We start from the raw sequence: 15,148 nt of genomic DNA, 5'->3' as shown, positions 1-15,148 counted from the left end.
GTTTTCCCTCCAAAAAACTTAGTATATACACCTTTTCTTTCTTTTTTTCGGCAGGCAGGCAGGTGTGTGTGTGTCCCCGTCCCTCCCGAGAGAGCGCTGCCCCTTGCCTCTGCCCGCAGGTGCCGACGGTCCGCTTTCGCTTGCAGCTCACTCGGCACGGCTGCTGCTGGTGGGAGGGGCCTAAGCTAAGGAGGCCGGCCGGCTGGCGCCCCCCGCGGCTGCGGTCGTTGTCGGGCCGTTGACAGGAGATCAAAGAGCAGGGCCCCCGCCCGGGACTGGCGGGCAGGCAGGCGAGCAAGCAGGCAGGCAAGAGAGGGGGAGAGCGGAGTCCGGGCGGCCGGCAGCCGCGTGCGGACCGGGCTCCAGAGGCGTCGGCCTGCGCCGCTGCGCGCCAGCCGGACGCCCGCGCGCCCGCCCAAGGCCGGCGTCGGGCATCGCTTCTCGGCCTTTTGGCTAAGATCAAGTGTAGTATCTGTTCTTATCAGTTTAATATCTGATACGTCCACCATCGGGGGACCACATATTAAACGGATTTTTGGAACAGGGAGCTGGATCAGGAGCTTGCTCCGTCCTCTCCACGCATCGGCCCGGTATTGCAGCGCCTCCGGGAACGGTGCACTACCTTCTCTCAGCGGTGAAAAGACAGACGTAGCTAGCAAGCAAGCGAGGTGGACCGGAGCTCCTTCCTCTCCGGTCTCGTCTCTCGTCCATCTGTGTGTCTCTGTGTCTCTCTCTCTCCCCCTCCCCGTTCCCGTGCTCCCTCCGTGCACTTTCCCGCGCCTCGACTCTCTCGGCAAGCAGGCCGGCCCCCTTTTCGGCTCCCGTGCGTTTTCCCTCCAAAAAACTTAGTTTTTTCCTCCTTTTTCCAGGGAGGCAGGCGTGGCTTGTGTGTGTGTGTGTGTGTGTGTGTGTGTGTGTGTGTGTGTGTGTGTGTGTGTGTCCCCGTCCTTGCAGGCGGGCCCCTTTCGACAGCCGGCCGTTTTCCCTCCAAAAAACTTAGTATATACACCTTTTCTTTCTTTTTTTCGGCAGGCAGGCAGGTGTGTGTGTGTCCCCGTCCCTCCCGAGAGAGCGCTGCCCCTTGCCTCTGCCCGCAGGTGCCGACGGTCCGCTTTCGCTTGCAGCTCACTCGGCACGGCTGCTGCTGGTGGGAGGGGCCTAAGCTAAGGAGGCCGGCCGGCTGGCGCCCCCCGCGGCTGCGGTCGTTGTCGGGCCGTTGACAGGAGATCAAAGAGCAGGGCCCCCGCCCGGGACTGGCGGGCAGGCAGGCGAGCAAGCAGGCAGGCAAGAGAGGGGGAGAGCGGAGTCCGGGCGGCCGGCAGCCGCGTGCGGACCGGGCTCCAGAGGCGTCGGCCTGCGCCGCTGCGCGCCAGCCGGACGCCCGCGCGCCCGCCCAAGGCCGGCGTCGGGCATCGCTTCTCGGCCTTTTGGCTAAGATCAAGTGTAGTATCTGTTCTTATCAGTTTAATATCTGATACGTCCCCCATCGGGGGACCACATATTAAACGGATTTTTGGAACAGGGAGCTGGATCAGGAGCTTGCTCCGTCCTCTCCACGCATCGGCCCGGTATTGCAGCGCCTCCGGGAACGGTGCACTACCTTCTCTCAGCGGTGAAAAGACAGACGTAGCTAGCAAGCAAGCGAGGTGGACCGGAGCTCCTTCCTCTCCGGTCTCGTCTCTCGTCCATCTGTGTGTCTCTGTGTCTCTCTCTCTCCCCCTCCCCGTTCCCGTGCTCCCTCCGTGCACTTTCCCGCGCCTCGACTCTCTCGGCAAGCAGGCCGGCCCCCTTTTCGGCTCCCGTGCGTTTTCCCTCCAAAAAACTTAGTTTTTTCCTCCTTTTTCCAGGGAGGCAGGCGTGGCTTGTGTGTGTGTGTGTGTGTGTGTGTGTGTGTGTGTGTGTGTGTGTGTGTGTGTGTCCCCGTCCTTGCAGGCGGGCCCCTTTCGACAGCCGGCCGTTTTCCCTCCAAAAAACTTAGTATATACACCTTTTCTTTCTTTTTTTCGGCAGGCAGGCAGGTGTGTGTGTGTCCCCGTCCCTCCCGAGAGAGCGCTGCCCCTTGCCTCTGCCCGCAGGTGCCGACGGTCCGCTTTCGCTTGCAGCTCACTCGGCACGGCTGCTGCTGGTGGGAGGGGCCTAAGCTAAGGAGGCCGGCCGGCTGGCGCCCCCCGCGGCTGCGGTCGTTGTCGGGCCGTTGACAGGAGATCAAAGAGCAGGGCCCCCGCCCGGGACTGGCGGGCAGGCAGGCGAGCAAGCAGGCAGGCAAGAGAGGGGGAGAGCGGAGTCCGGGCGGCCGGCAGCCGCGTGCGGACCGGGCTCCAGAGGCGTCGGCCTGCGCCGCTGCGCGCCAGCCGGACGCCCGCGCGCCCGCCCAAGGCCGGCGTCGGGCATCGCTTCTCGGCCTTTTGGCTAAGATCAAGTGTAGTATCTGTTCTTATCAGTTTAATATCTGATACGTCCCCCATCGGGGGACCACATATTAAACGGATTTTTGGAACAGGGAGCTGGATCAGGAGCTTGCTCCGTCCTCTCCACGCATCGGCCCGGTATTGCAGCGCCTCCGGGAACGGTGCACTACCTTCTCTCAGCGGTGAAAAGACAGACGTAGCTAGCAAGCAAGCGAGGTGGACCGGAGCTCCTTCCTCTCCGCGGTCTCGTCTCTCGTCCATCTGTGTGTCTCTGTGTCTCTCTCTCTCCCCCTCCCCGTTCCCGTGCTCCCTCCGTGCACTTTCCCGCGCCTCGACTCTCTCGGCAAGCAGGCCGGCCCCCTTTTCGGCTCCCGTGCGTTTTCCCTCCAAAAAACTTAGTTTTTTCCTCCTTTTTCCAGGGAGGCAGGCGTGGCTTGTGTGTGTGTGTGTGTGTGTGTGTGTGTGTGTGTGTGTGTGTGTGTGTGTGTGTGTCCCCGTCCTTGCAGGCGGGCCCCTTTCGACAGCCGGCCGTTTTCCCTCCAAAAAACTTAGTATATACACCTTTTCTTTCTTTTTTTCGGCAGGCAGGCAGGTGTGTGTGTGTCCCCGTCCCTCCCGAGAGAGCGCTGCCCCTTGCCTCTGCCCGCAGGTGCCGACGGTCCGCTTTCGCTTGCAGCTCACTCGGCACGGCTGCTGCTGGTGGGAGGGGCCTAAGCTAAGGAGGCCGGCCGGCTGGCGCCCCCCGCGGCTGCGGTCGTTGTCGGGCCGTTGACAGGAGATCAAAGAGCAGGGCCCCCGCCCGGGACTGGCGGGCAGGCAGGCGAGCAAGCAGGCAGGCAAGAGAGGGGGAGAGCGGAGTCCGGGCGGCCGGCAGCCGCGTGCGGACCGGGCTCCAGAGGCGTCGGCCTGCGCCGCTGCGCGCCAGCCGGACGCCCGCGCGCCCGCCCAAGGCCGGCGTCGGGCATCGCTTCTCGGCCTTTTGGCTAAGATCAAGTGTAGTATCTGTTCTTATCAGTTTAATATCTGATACGTCCCCCATCGGGGGACCACATATTAAACGGATTTTTGGAACAGGGAGCTGGATCAGGAGCTTGCTCCGTCCTCTCCACGCATCGGCCCGGTATTGCAGCGCCTCCGGGAACGGTGCACTACCTTCTCTCAGCGGTGAAAAGACAGACGTAGCTAGCAAGCAAGCGAGGTGGACCGGAGCTCCTTCCTCTCCGGTCTCGTCTCTCGTCCATCTGTGTGTCTCTGTGTCTCTCTCTCTCCCCCTCCCCGTTCCCGTGCTCCCTCCGTGCACTTTCCCGCGCCTCGACTCTCTCGGCAAGCAGGCCGGCCCCCTTTTCGGCTCCCGTGCGTTTTCCCTCCAAAAAACTTAGTTTTTTCCTCCTTTTTCCAGGGAGGCAGGCGTGGCTTGTGTGTGTGTGTGTGTGTGTGTGTGTGTGTGTGTGTGTGTGTGTGTGTGTGTGTGTCCCCGTCCTTGCAGGCGGGCCCCTTTCGACAGCCGGCCGTTTTCCCTCCAAAAAACTTAGTATATACACCTTTTCTTTCTTTTTTTCGGCAGGCAGGCAGGTGTGTGTGTGTCCCCGTCCCTCCCGAGAGAGCGCTGCCCCTTGCCTCTGCCCGCAGGTGCCGACGGTCCGCTTTCGCTTGCAGCTCACTCGGCACGGCTGCTGCTGGTGGGAGGGGCCTAAGCTAAGGAGGCCGGCCGGCTGGCGCCCCCCGCGGCTGCGGTCGTTGTCGGGCCGTTGACAGGAGATCAAAGAGCAGGGCCCCCGCCCGGGACTGGCGGGCAGGCAGGCGAGCAAGCAGGCAGGCAAGAGAGGGGGAGAGCGGAGTCCGGGCGGCCGGCAGCCGCGTGCGGACCGGGCTCCAGAGGCGTCGGCCTGCGCCGCTGCGCGCCAGCCGGACGCCCGCGCGCCCGCCCAAGGCCGGCGTCGGGCATCGCTTCTCGGCCTTTTGGCTAAGATCAAGTGTAGTATCTGTTCTTATCAGTTTAATATCTGATACGTCCCCCATCGGGGGACCACATATTAAACGGATTTTTGGAACAGGGAGCTGGATCAGGAGCTTGCTCCGTCCTCTCCACGCATCGGCCCGGTATTGCAGCGCCTCCGGGAACGGTGCACTACCTTCTCTCAGCGGTGAAAAGACAGACGTAGCTAGCAAGCAAGCGAGGTGGACCGGAGCTCCTTCCTCTCCGGTCTCGTCTCTCGTCCATCTGTGTGTCTCTGTGTCTCTCTCTCTCCCCCTCCCCGTTCCCGTGCTCCCTCCGTGCACTTTCCCGCGCCTCGACTCTCTCGGCAAGCAGGCCGGCCCCCTTTTCGGCTCCCGTGCGTTTTCCCTCCAAAAAACTTAGTTTTTTCCTCCTTTTTCCAGGGAGGCAGGCGTGGCTTGTGTGTGTGTGTGTGTGTGTGTGTGTGTGTGTGTGTGTGTGTGTGTGTGTGTCCCCGTCCTTGCAGGCGGGCCCCTTTCGACAGCCGGCCGTTTTCCCTCCAAAAAACTTAGTATATACACCTTTTCTTTCTTTTTTTCGGCAGGCAGGCAGGTGTGTGTGTGTCCCCGTCCCTCCCGAGAGAGCGCTGCCCCTTGCCTCTGCCCGCAGGTGCCGACGGTCCGCTTTCGCTTGCAGCTCACTCGGCACGGCTGCTGCTGGTGGGAGGGGCCTAAGCTAAGGAGGCCGGCCGGCTGGCGCCCCCCGCGGCTGCGGTCGTTGTCGGGCCGTTGACAGGAGATCAAAGAGCAGGGCCCCCGCCCGGGACTGGCGGGCAGGCAGGCGAGCAAGCAGGCAGGCAAGAGAGGGGGAGAGCGGAGTCCGGGCGGCCGGCAGCCGCGTGCGGACCGGGCTCCAGAGGCGTCGGCCTGCGCCGCTGCGCGCCAGCCGGACGCCCGCGCGCCCGCCCAAGGCCGGCGTCGGGCATCGCTTCTCGGCCTTTTGGCTAAGATCAAGTGTAGTATCTGTTCTTATCAGTTTAATATCTGATACGTCCCCCATCGGGGGACCACATATTAAACGGATTTTTGGAACAGGGAGCTGGATCAGGAGCTTGCTCCGTCCTCTCCACGCATCGGCCCGGTATTGCAGCGCCTCCGGGAACGGTGCACTACCTTCTCTCAGCGGTGAAAAGACAGACGTAGCTAGCAAGCAAGCGAGGTGGACCGGAGCTCCTTCCTCTCCGGTCTCGTCTCTCGTCCATCTGTGTGTCTCTGTGTCTCTCTCTCTCCCCCTCCCCGTTCCCGTGCTCCCTCCGTGCACTTTCCCGCGCCTCGACTCTCTCGGCAAGCAGGCCGGCCCCCTTTTCGGCTCCCGTGCGTTTTCCCTCCAAAAAACTTAGTTTTTTCCTCCTTTTTCCAGGGAGGCAGGCGTGGCTTGTGTGTGTGTGTGTGTGTGTGTGTGTGTGTGTGTGTGTGTGTGTGTGTGTGTCCCCGTCCTTGCAGGCGGGCCCCTTTCGACAGCCGGCCGTTTTCCCTCCAAAAAACTTAGTATATACACCTTTTCTTTCTTTTTTTCGGCAGGCAGGCAGGTGTGTGTGTGTCCCCGTCCCTCCCGAGAGAGCGCTGCCCCTTGCCTCTGCCCGCAGGTGCCGACGGTCCGCTTTCGCTTGCAGCTCACTCGGCACGGCTGCTGCTGGTGGGAGGGGCCTAAGCTAAGGAGGCCGGCCGGCTGGCGCCCCCCGCGGCTGCGGTCGTTGTCGGGCCGTTGACAGGAGATCAAAGAGCAGGGCCCCCGCCCGGGACTGGCGGGCAGGCAGGCGAGCAAGCAGGCAGGCAAGAGAGGGGGAGAGCGGAGTCCGGGCGGCCGGCAGCCGCGTGCGGACCGGGCTCCAGAGGCGTCGGCCTGCGCCGCTGCGCGCCAGCCGGACGCCCGCGCGCCCGCCCAAGGCCGGCGTCGGGCATCGCTTCTCGGCCTTTTGGCTAAGATCAAGTGTAGTATCTGTTCTTATCAGTTTAATATCTGATACGTCCCCCATCGGGGGACCACATATTAAACGGATTTTTGGAACAGGGAGCTGGATCAGGAGCTTGCTCCGTCCTCTCCACGCATCGGCCCGGTATTGCAGCGCCTCCGGGAACGGTGCACTACCTTCTCTCAGCGGTGAAAAGACAGACGTAGCTAGCAAGCAAGCGAGGTGGACCGGAGCTCCTTCCTCTCCGGTCTCGTCTCTCGTCCATCTGTGTGTCTCTGTGTCTCTCTCTCTCCCCCTCCCCGTTCCCGTGCTCCCTCCGTGCACTTTCCCGCGCCTCGACTCTCTCGGCAAGCAGGCCGGCCCCCTTTTCGGCTCCCGTGCGTTTTCCCTCCAAAAAACTTAGTTTTTTCCTCCTTTTTCCAGGGAGGCAGGCGTGGCTTGTGTGTGTGTGTGTGTGTGTGTGTGTGTGTGTGTGTGTGTGTGTGTGTGTCCCCGTCCTTGCAGGCGGGCCCCTTTCGACAGCCGGCCGTTTTCCCTCCAAAAAACTTAGTATATACACCTTTTCTTTCTTTTTTTCGGCAGGCAGGCAGGTGTGTGTGTGTCCCCGTCCCTCCCGAGAGAGCGCTGCCCCTTGCCTCTGCCCGCAGGTGCCGACGGTCCGCTTTCGCTTGCAGCTCACTCGGCACGGCTGCTGCTGGTGGGAGGGGCCTAAGCTAAGGAGGCCGGCCGGCTGGCGCCCCCCGCGGCTGCGGTCGTTGTCGGGCCGTTGACAGGAGATCAAAGAGCAGGGCCCCCGCCCGGGACTGGCGGGCAGGCAGGCGAGCAAGCAGGCAGGCAAGAGAGGGGGAGAGCGGAGTCCGGGCGGCCGGCAGCCGCGTGCGGACCGGGCTCCAGAGGCGTCGGCCTGCGCCGCTGCGCGCCAGCCGGACGCCCGCGCGCCCGCCCAAGGCCGGCGTCGGGCATCGCTTCTCGGCCTTTTGGCTAAGATCAAGTGTATTATCTGTTCTTATCAGTTTAATATCTGATACGTCCCCCATCGGGGGACCACATATTAAACGGATTTTTGGAACAGGGAGCTGGATCAGGAGCTTGCTCCGTCCTCTCCACGCATCGGCCCGGTATTGCAGCGCCTCCGGGAACGGTGCACTACCTTCTCTCAGCGGTGAAAAGACAGACGTAGCTAGCAAGCAAGCGAGGTGGACCGGAGCTCCTTCCTCTCCGGTCTCGTCTCTCGTCCATCTGTGTGTCTCTGTGTCTCTCTCTCTCCCCCTCCCCGTTCCCGTGCTCCCTCCGTGCACTTTCCCGCGCCTCGACTCTCTCGGCAAGCAGGCCGGCCCCCTTTTCGGCTCCCGTGCGTTTTCCCTCCAAAAAACTTAGTTTTTTCCTCCTTTTTCCAGGGAGGCAGGCGTGGCTTGTGTGTGTGTGTGTGTGTGTGTGTGTGTGTGTGTGTGTGTGTGTGTGTGTGTCCCCGTCCTTGCAGGCGGGCCCCTTTCGACAGCCGGCCGTTTTCCCTCCAAAAAACTTAGTATATACACCTTTTCTTTCTTTTTTTCGGCAGGCAGGCAGGTGTGTGTGTGTCCCCGTCCCTCCCGAGAGAGCGCTGCCCCTTGCCTCTGCCCGCAGGTGCCGACGGTCCGCTTTCGCTTGCAGCTCACTCGGCACGGCTGCTGCTGGTGGGAGGGGCCTAAGCTAAGGAGGCCGGCCGGCTGGCGCCCCCCGCGGCTGCGGTCGTTGTCGGGCCGTTGACAGGAGATCAAAGAGCAGGGCCCCCGCCCGGGACTGGCGGGCAGGCAGGCGAGCAAGCAGGCAGGCAAGAGAGGGGGAGAGCGGAGTCCGGGCGGCCGGCAGCCGCGTGCGGACCGGGCTCCAGAGGCGTCGGCCTGCGCCGCTGCGCGCCAGCCGGACGCCCGCGCGCCCGCCCAAGGCCGGCGTCGGGCATCGCTTCTCGGCCTTTTGGCTAAGATCAAGTGTAGTATCTGTTCTTATCAGTTTAATATCTGATACGTCCCCCATCGGGGGACCACATATTAAACGGATTTTTGGAACAGGGAGCTGGATCAGGAGCTTGCTCCGTCCTCTCCACGCATCGGCCCGGTATTGCAGCGCCTCCGGGAACGGTGCACTACCTTCTCTCAGCGGTGAAAAGACAGACGTAGCTAGCAAGCAAGCGAGGTGGACCGGAGCTCCTTCCTCTCCGGTCTCGTCTCTCGTCCATCTGTGTGTCTCTGTGTCTCTCTCTCTCCCCCTCCCCGTTCCCGTGCTCCCTCCGTGCACTTTCCCGCGCCTCGACTCTCTCGGCAAGCAGGCCGGCCCCCTTTTCGGCTCCCGTGCGTTTTCCCTCCAAAAAACTTAGTTTTTTCCTCCTTTTTCCAGGGAGGCAGGCGTGGCTTGTGTGTGTGTGTGTGTGTGTGTGTGTGTGTGTGTGTGTGTGTGTGTGTGTGTGTGTGTGTCCCCGTCCTTGCAGGCGGGCCCCTTTCGACAGCCGGCCGTTTTCCCTCCAAAAAACTTAGTATATACACCTTTTCTTTCTTTTTTTCGGCAGGCAGGCAGGTGTGTGTGTGTCCCCGTCCCTCCCGAGAGAGCGCTGCCCCTTGCCTCTGCCCGCAGGTGCCGACGGTCCGCTTTCGCTTGCAGCTCACTCGGCACGGCTGCTGCTGGTGGGAGGGGCCTAAGCTAAGGAGGCCGGCCGGCTGGCGCCCCCCGCGGCTGCGGTCGTTGTCGGGCCGTTGACAGGAGATCAAAGAGCAGGGCCCCCGCCCGGGACTGGCGGGCAGGCAGGCGAGCAAGCAGGCAGGCAAGAGAGGGGGAGAGCGGAGTCCGGGCGGCCGGCAGCCGCGTGCGGACCGGGCTCCAGAGGCGTCGGCCTGCGCCGCTGCGCGCCAGCCGGACGCCCGCGCGCCCGCCCAAGGCCGGCGTCGGGCATCGCTTCTCGGCCTTTTGGCTAAGATCAAGGTTTAAGCCGGCAAGCCCGCAATTCCGAGGTCTTAGTCCAGGGGGTCGGGAAGGCGACAGGAGGAATGCTGTGACGGAGACGACTGGATGGGGGATCGTGGAGTTTTGGAGCCAGAAGGATCGTGGTGACGAGAAGGGGGAACGGCGGTGGCGAGGAAATTGCTGTGGACAGGATTTGCTGTGCGGTGAACAGGATCGGAGGACGTCGGATTGTTTGGAGAGATCGGAAGCGGGCTGAGCATGGCGTTTGTTGCGATGGCCGGAATCCCTTGGGCGAGGAAAGAGTGGAGGAAGAACTCCCTGCGTTTCTCGCTTCGGAGCCGGGAAGGACCTGAAATTTGGACAAGGGATAAGTTTAAGTTATTTTTGATTCGGTTTTTTGATTTGCGGTTTGCGGAGGTGATGTGTTTACAGGATTTTGTTAAACGCGGAGTTTTTGAGTTAACTTTGGTGTCGGGGGATCTTTGCCTGGATTTGTGGAAGATGGTGCAAGAAAGGAAGGAGGAGGCTCCGTTGAACCTCTTCCATGTGGAGCCGATGTTTGCGGGACAATTGCTTCGCATGACAGTGTGGGTATCGGACCCATTCGTCTCGGAGGAGGAAATTGCCTCCTTTTTGCGACGATATGTGGTTTTACAAGCTGAAGGGAAGAAAGACTTGGACAATGATGGGGTCTGGGCTGGGAAATGGACCTTTTGGGTGCGGCTGTATATGGATATAGCAAGAGGAGAGGGGGTGGTTCACCCTCCAGCGTTTTTTGGAAATGGGTCCCGAAGGGGGTACCTGGTTTATCCGGGACAACCCCTAATGTGCAGAAGGTGTGGGGAGGGGGGTCATTATGCTGTGCAATGCACAACAGCGTTGTGCAGCCGGTGTCAGTCACGGGATCATGTGACAAGGGACTGTGTGTATGGTGTTCGGTGTCTTTCGGGTGGGAAGGTTGGATTTGGTGATGTGCATTGTCAAATAACCGGGACTAAGGAATGGAAGGGGAATGGGAAAAGGACCAGGGCTGTGGCTGCGAAAAGTAGGAGTGTGGAGAGTGTTCGTTTGAGTGATACAGATGGTGATAGTGAAGATGGAGTAAGTGAAAATGGTGCGGTTGAATTAGTGAGTGCGGAGAGTGTGCGGTCGAGTGCTGGATCGGAGAGTGGGGGGACGGTTGTGCGGAAGGGTGTTGTGGATGGGGGTGAGGAAGAGAGGCGATTGAGTTGGACAAGTTTTTTTGTGCCTTTGACAGATGTGGACCAAGACAGTAATGGGGTAGTGGAAAGTAGGAGTGTTGGGGGTGTACGGTTGAGTGATACAGATAGAGACAGTGATGATGACGGCAGTGGGAATGGTGAATCAGTGAAGGTGGAATATGTAAGAAAAGAAAGGGAAGAGATGAGGGTGATTATGAAGGGAAGGAGGTAATTTGACTAAGGGGAGGGGTTATGGAGATGTAGTTTATTTTGGGTTTGGGAACTAATGTAAGTGGATACGGATGTGTTAAGGGTTTATGTTTGTTGTGTAATGGTTTTGGTTGCAGGTAGGATGTCATTAGTAGAAGGGGATTATGGGAATGTGGGGTTTTGGGGTTTGAGAATTCATGTTTGTGAATAGGGAAGTGTTTGGGGTTTATGTTTGCTGTGTAATGCTTTTGGTTGTAGTTCGGAGGTAATTTGCATAAGGGGTGGGATTATGGTGAGGGGGCTTTCTTTGGGTTGGAGAGCAACATGGTTTGGGGATTAACGAGAGTAAAGAAGGATGTGTTCAGGGTTTATGTTTGCTGTGTAATGGTTTCGGTTGTAGTTGGGAGGGTTAAGGTGATGGGGTTTGTTTATGTTAAGTTATGTATATTTTGTTACCCTGGATTGTCGTACGGGTTTGTCATCCTGGGTTGTTATGTGAAATGTGGACTGTACTGGTTTGAATGGTTCTGAAGTTTGGTGTATTTGAGATTTAGGTATGACATTTGGGGTTTTGGGTTATAATGAGTTTTGATTTACGACCTTTGTATTTTGCAATAAAAAAAAAAAAAAAAAATCTGTTCTTATCAGTTTAATATCTGATACGTCCCCCATCGGGGGACCACATATTAAACGGATTTTTGGAACAGCTGGATCAGGAGCTTGCTCCGTCCTCTCCACGCATCGGCCCGGTATTGCAGCGCCTCCGGGAACGGTGCACTACCTTCTCTCAGCGGTGAAAAGACAGACGTAGCTAGCAAGCAAGCGAGGTGGACCGGAGCTCCTTCCTCTCCGGTCTCGTCTCTCGTCCATCTGTGTGTCTCTGTGTCTCTCTCTCTCCCCCTCCCCGTTCCCGTGCTCCCTCCGTGCACTTTCCCGCGCCTCGACTCTCTCGGCAAGCAGGCCGGCCCCCTTTTCGGCTCCCGTGCGTTTTCCCTCCAAAAAACTTAGTTTTTTCCTCCTTTTTCCAGGGAGGCAGGCGTGGCTTGTGTGTGTGTGTGTGTGTGTGTGTGTGTGTGTGTGTGTGTGTGTGTGTGTGTGTGTGTGTCCCCGTCCTTGCAGGCGGGCCCCTTTCGACAGCCGGCCGTTTTCCCTCCAAAAAACTTAGTATATACACCTTTTCTTTCTTTTTTTCGGCAGGCAGGCAGGTGTGTGTGTGTCCCCGTCCCTCCCGAGAGAGCGCTGCCCCTTGCCTCTGCCCGCAGGTGCCGACGGTCCGCTTTCGCTTGCAGCTCACTCGGCACGGCTGCTGCTGGTGGGAGGGGCCTAAGCTAAGGAGGCCGGCCGGCTGGCGCCCCCCGCGGCTGCGGTCGTTGTCGGGCCGTTGACAGGAGATCAAAGAGCAGGGCCCCCGCCCGGGACTGGCGGGCAGGCAGGCGAGCAAGCAGGCAGGCAAGAGAGGGGGAGAGCGGAGTCCGGGCGGCCGGCAGCCGCGTGCGGACCGGGCTCCAGAGGCGTCGGCCTGCGCCGCTGCGCGCCAGCCGGACGCCCGCGCGCCCGCCCAAGGCCGGCGTCGGGCATCGCTTCTCGGCCTTTTGGCTAAGATCAAGGTTTAAGCCGGCAAGCCCGCAATTCCAAGGTCTTAGTCCAGGGGGTCGGGAAGGCGTGGGGACGGAAGGTCTGACCGGAAGGAGTGGAGTCTGGAGTTCGGAGGCTGGAGAGCTGGTGCTTGGTGACGAGGGCGACGAGGAGGATTGCCGGACGGTGGAAGGAGTGTTGCTGCCAAGGACGACCTTTTGCAGTGCTGGTGTGGAGAGGATTGCCGTTGGTGGACGACGACGAGAGGATGGAGCAGAACGGCTGGAAGTCAGCGGGGTTTTCTTGGCTGAAGGAGGAGCGGAGGAAGGACTCTCTCCGTTTCATGCCGAGGAGCCGGGATGGACTGGAGGCTTGGGACCGAGCTAAGTTTAAAAAGCTTGTTTTGTTTGATGGTTTGGGTTTACGTGTTGAAGATATTTTGTGTTTACAGGACTTTGGTGCTCGGGGGATTTTTGATTTGACTTTGATTTCAGAAGCTTTATGTTTGGATGTTTGGAGGAAGGTGCAGGAGAAGGAAGAGGACGCACCGTTTCGGCTTTTTCAAGTCGAACCGCTGTTTGCTGGGGAACTGAAGGTGTTGACAGTTCACATGGGCGATCCCTTTGTTCCGGAGGGGGACATAGTCTCCTTCCTGCAGCAATTTGTGGATCTACAAGGAGTGGGGAAGAGAGATTTGGAACCGGACGGAGTGTGGACTGGAAAAAGAACATACCAGATGAGGTTGCGTCTGGGGAAGACAGTGGCAGAGGGGGTGATACACCCTCCTGCCTTTTTCAAGATCGGGACTCGTAAGGGGTACCTAGAGTATTCTGGGCAGCCCCTTGCATGTTATAAATGTGGAGAACGGGGTCATTTTGCAAGGCTGTGTACGTTGGTACGGTGTAGGCTGTGTGAGACATTGGGCCACATGGCAAAGGAATGTGTGCAGGGGAAGAGGTGTTTCTTGTGTAAAGAAATAGGACATGTGTCTCGGGAGTGTACAAAGGGAGAAGGTGGTGGGGAAGCAGAGGAGGCATTGGGGAAGGGGAGGGGGAAGGGTGAAGTTGGAATAAGGGAGGGACAGGGGAACGGGGAGGTCAAGGTAAAAATAGAGAAGGTTCCTGAGAAGGGGAAGGGGATGGGGGAGATTAGCGGGGAAACAAGGGAGGTGTTAGTAAAGGGAAAGGAGAAGGGAGGGACTAGTGTGGAAACAAAGGAGGTGTTAGCAAGGGGAAAGGAGAAGGGAGGGACTAGTGTGGAAACAAAGGAGGTGTTAGTAAAGGGAAAGGAGAAGGGAGGGACTAGTGTGGAAACAAAGGAGGTAGCATTGAAGGGGAAGGGGAAGGGAGAGACTAGTGTGGAAATAAAGGAGGTAGTAGCGAAGGGGAAGCCGAAGGGAGAGACTAGTGTGGAAACAAAGGAGGTGTCAGTGAAGGGGAAGCCGAAGGGAGAGGGGGGGACTGAGGGTCAATTAAATGTGCAGAAGGTAGAGGTTGTACAAAAGGGTCAACCTTTAGATTCAGGAGTAGTTGCTGGGTGTGCGCGTGTATCGTTTGATGTGCATCCAGCATGGCAGCAGTGGCTTGCGGATAATCGATCAAAATGTGCGGCTGCAGTAGAAGTTCTGCAAGGGAAATACAAGGGTTGCTGTATTGAATTTATGTCGGATGGGACGCTGCCGGTTAGTTATAGGATAACAGGGAGAACGAGAGAGGAATGTTTTTTGATAAGGGATGATTTGATAAAACATTGGGCCGGAAAAAGTGATAATTTTTGATTTATCAGACAGTGGGGAGGCTGAGTGCGAGTCAAAAGGGAAGGTTTAACACCGAGTTTGTTTTGAGTTGGTATAATGGACGAGTAAAGTTTAATTGTGTAATACTTTGCGCTGGCTTGAGAATGGAGGGTTGGTCTTTATTTGCATAAGGGGCGGGTTTTTGACAAGGATGATGTATGTAATTTTGAGATTAATTTGTGCTGGTGGGGTTTGGGGTGGAATTTGGGATTAGGCGAACTTATTTGTTGAATCGAGTTATTTGGGTTTCATGGGAATCGAGTTTGTTTCATGGAAAGGGGAGGATTAGGTTAACAGAGTGCATCTTGAGATTATTTTGAGTGGGGTGGAAAGTTGATTTGCATAACGGGCGGGATTATGATAATAGATGCTTGTTAAGATTGGTATTTTGGGATTTGGGTTCTAGGTTTTGAGTTTTTTTGGATTTATGATGTTATGGTTTGCTGTATTTTGTATTTTGTAATAAAAAAAAAAAAAAAAAAATCTGTTCTTATCAGTTTAATATCTGATACGTCCCCCATCGGGGGACCACATATTAAACGGATTTTTGGAACAGGGAGCTGGATCAGGAGCTTGCTCCGTCCTCTCCACGCATCGGCCCGGTATTGCAGCGCCTCCGGGAACGGTGCACTACCTTCTCTCAGCGGTGAAAAGACAGACGTGTAGCTAGCAAGCAAGCGAGGTGGACCGGAGCTCCTTCCTCTCCGGTCTCGTCTCTCGTCCATCTGTGTGTCTCTGTGTCTCTCTCTCTCCCCCTCCCCGTTCCCGTGCTCCCTCCGTGCACTTTCCCGCGCCTCGACTCTCTCGGCAAGCAGGCCGGCCCCCTTTTCGGCTCCCGTGCGTTTTCCCTCCAAAAAACTTAGTTTTTTCCTCCTTTTTCCAGGGAGGCAGGCGTGGCTTGTGTGTGTGTGTGTGTGTGTGTGTGTGTGTGTGTGTGTGTGTGTGTGTGTGTGTGTCCCCGTCCTTGCAGGCGGGCCCCTTTCGACAGCCGGCCGTTTTCCCTCCAAAAAACTTAGTATATACACCTTTTCTTTCTTTTTTTCGGCAGGCAGGCAGGTGTGTGTGTGTCCCCGTCCCTCCCGAGAGAGCGCTGCCCCTTGCCTCTGCCCGCAGGTG

The 15,148-nt window shown here is 58.5% G+C and overlaps 11 non-coding genes across 11 annotated transcripts; all 11 read left to right on the top strand.

The window, feature by feature from the left end:
* Positions 1-433: 433 nt before the first annotated feature.
* Positions 434-624, top strand: LOC148809926 (U2 spliceosomal RNA). The gene has a single exon (XR_016087079.1). It is a non-coding gene; the product is annotated as a U2 spliceosomal RNA (small nuclear RNA).
* Positions 625-1,411: 787 nt separating this feature from the next.
* Positions 1,412-1,602, top strand: LOC148809925 (U2 spliceosomal RNA). Its single transcript, XR_016087105.1, has one exon. It is a non-coding gene; the product is annotated as a U2 spliceosomal RNA (small nuclear RNA).
* Positions 1,603-2,389: 787 nt separating this feature from the next.
* LOC148809924 (U2 spliceosomal RNA) lies at positions 2,390-2,580 on the top strand. The gene has a single exon (XR_016087104.1). It is a non-coding gene; the product is annotated as a U2 spliceosomal RNA (small nuclear RNA).
* A 791-nt stretch (positions 2,581-3,371) lies between these two features.
* LOC148809923 (U2 spliceosomal RNA) lies at positions 3,372-3,562 on the top strand. Its single transcript, XR_016087103.1, has one exon. It is a non-coding gene; the product is annotated as a U2 spliceosomal RNA (small nuclear RNA).
* Positions 3,563-4,351: 789 nt separating this feature from the next.
* Positions 4,352-4,542, top strand: LOC148809922 (U2 spliceosomal RNA). Its single transcript, XR_016087102.1, has one exon. It is a non-coding gene; the product is annotated as a U2 spliceosomal RNA (small nuclear RNA).
* A 785-nt stretch (positions 4,543-5,327) lies between these two features.
* On the top strand, positions 5,328-5,518 carry LOC148809921 (U2 spliceosomal RNA). The gene has a single exon (XR_016087101.1). It is a non-coding gene; the product is annotated as a U2 spliceosomal RNA (small nuclear RNA).
* A 785-nt stretch (positions 5,519-6,303) lies between these two features.
* On the top strand, positions 6,304-6,494 carry LOC148809920 (U2 spliceosomal RNA). The gene has a single exon (XR_016087100.1). It is a non-coding gene; the product is annotated as a U2 spliceosomal RNA (small nuclear RNA).
* Positions 6,495-7,277: 783 nt separating this feature from the next.
* Positions 7,278-7,468, top strand: LOC148809919 (U2 spliceosomal RNA). Its single transcript, XR_016087078.1, has one exon. It is a non-coding gene; the product is annotated as a U2 spliceosomal RNA (small nuclear RNA).
* A 785-nt stretch (positions 7,469-8,253) lies between these two features.
* On the top strand, positions 8,254-8,444 carry LOC148809918 (U2 spliceosomal RNA). The gene has a single exon (XR_016087099.1). It is a non-coding gene; the product is annotated as a U2 spliceosomal RNA (small nuclear RNA).
* A 2,813-nt stretch (positions 8,445-11,257) lies between these two features.
* Positions 11,258-11,445, top strand: LOC148809917 (U2 spliceosomal RNA). Its single transcript, XR_016087091.1, has one exon. It is a non-coding gene; the product is annotated as a U2 spliceosomal RNA (small nuclear RNA).
* A 3,030-nt stretch (positions 11,446-14,475) lies between these two features.
* Positions 14,476-14,668, top strand: LOC148809916 (U2 spliceosomal RNA). The gene has a single exon (XR_016087083.1). It is a non-coding gene; the product is annotated as a U2 spliceosomal RNA (small nuclear RNA).
* Positions 14,669-15,148: the final 480 nt, after the last annotated feature.

Source organism: Atractosteus spatula, unplaced genomic scaffold (genome assembly GCF_055471065.1).
Source record: "Atractosteus spatula isolate fAtrSpa1 unplaced genomic scaffold, fAtrSpa1.hap1 Scaffold_105, whole genome shotgun sequence".
Classification (NCBI taxonomy): Eukaryota; Metazoa; Chordata; class Actinopteri; order Semionotiformes; family Lepisosteidae; genus Atractosteus; species Atractosteus spatula.
This window is presented reverse-complemented; position numbering and strand designations above follow the sequence as displayed.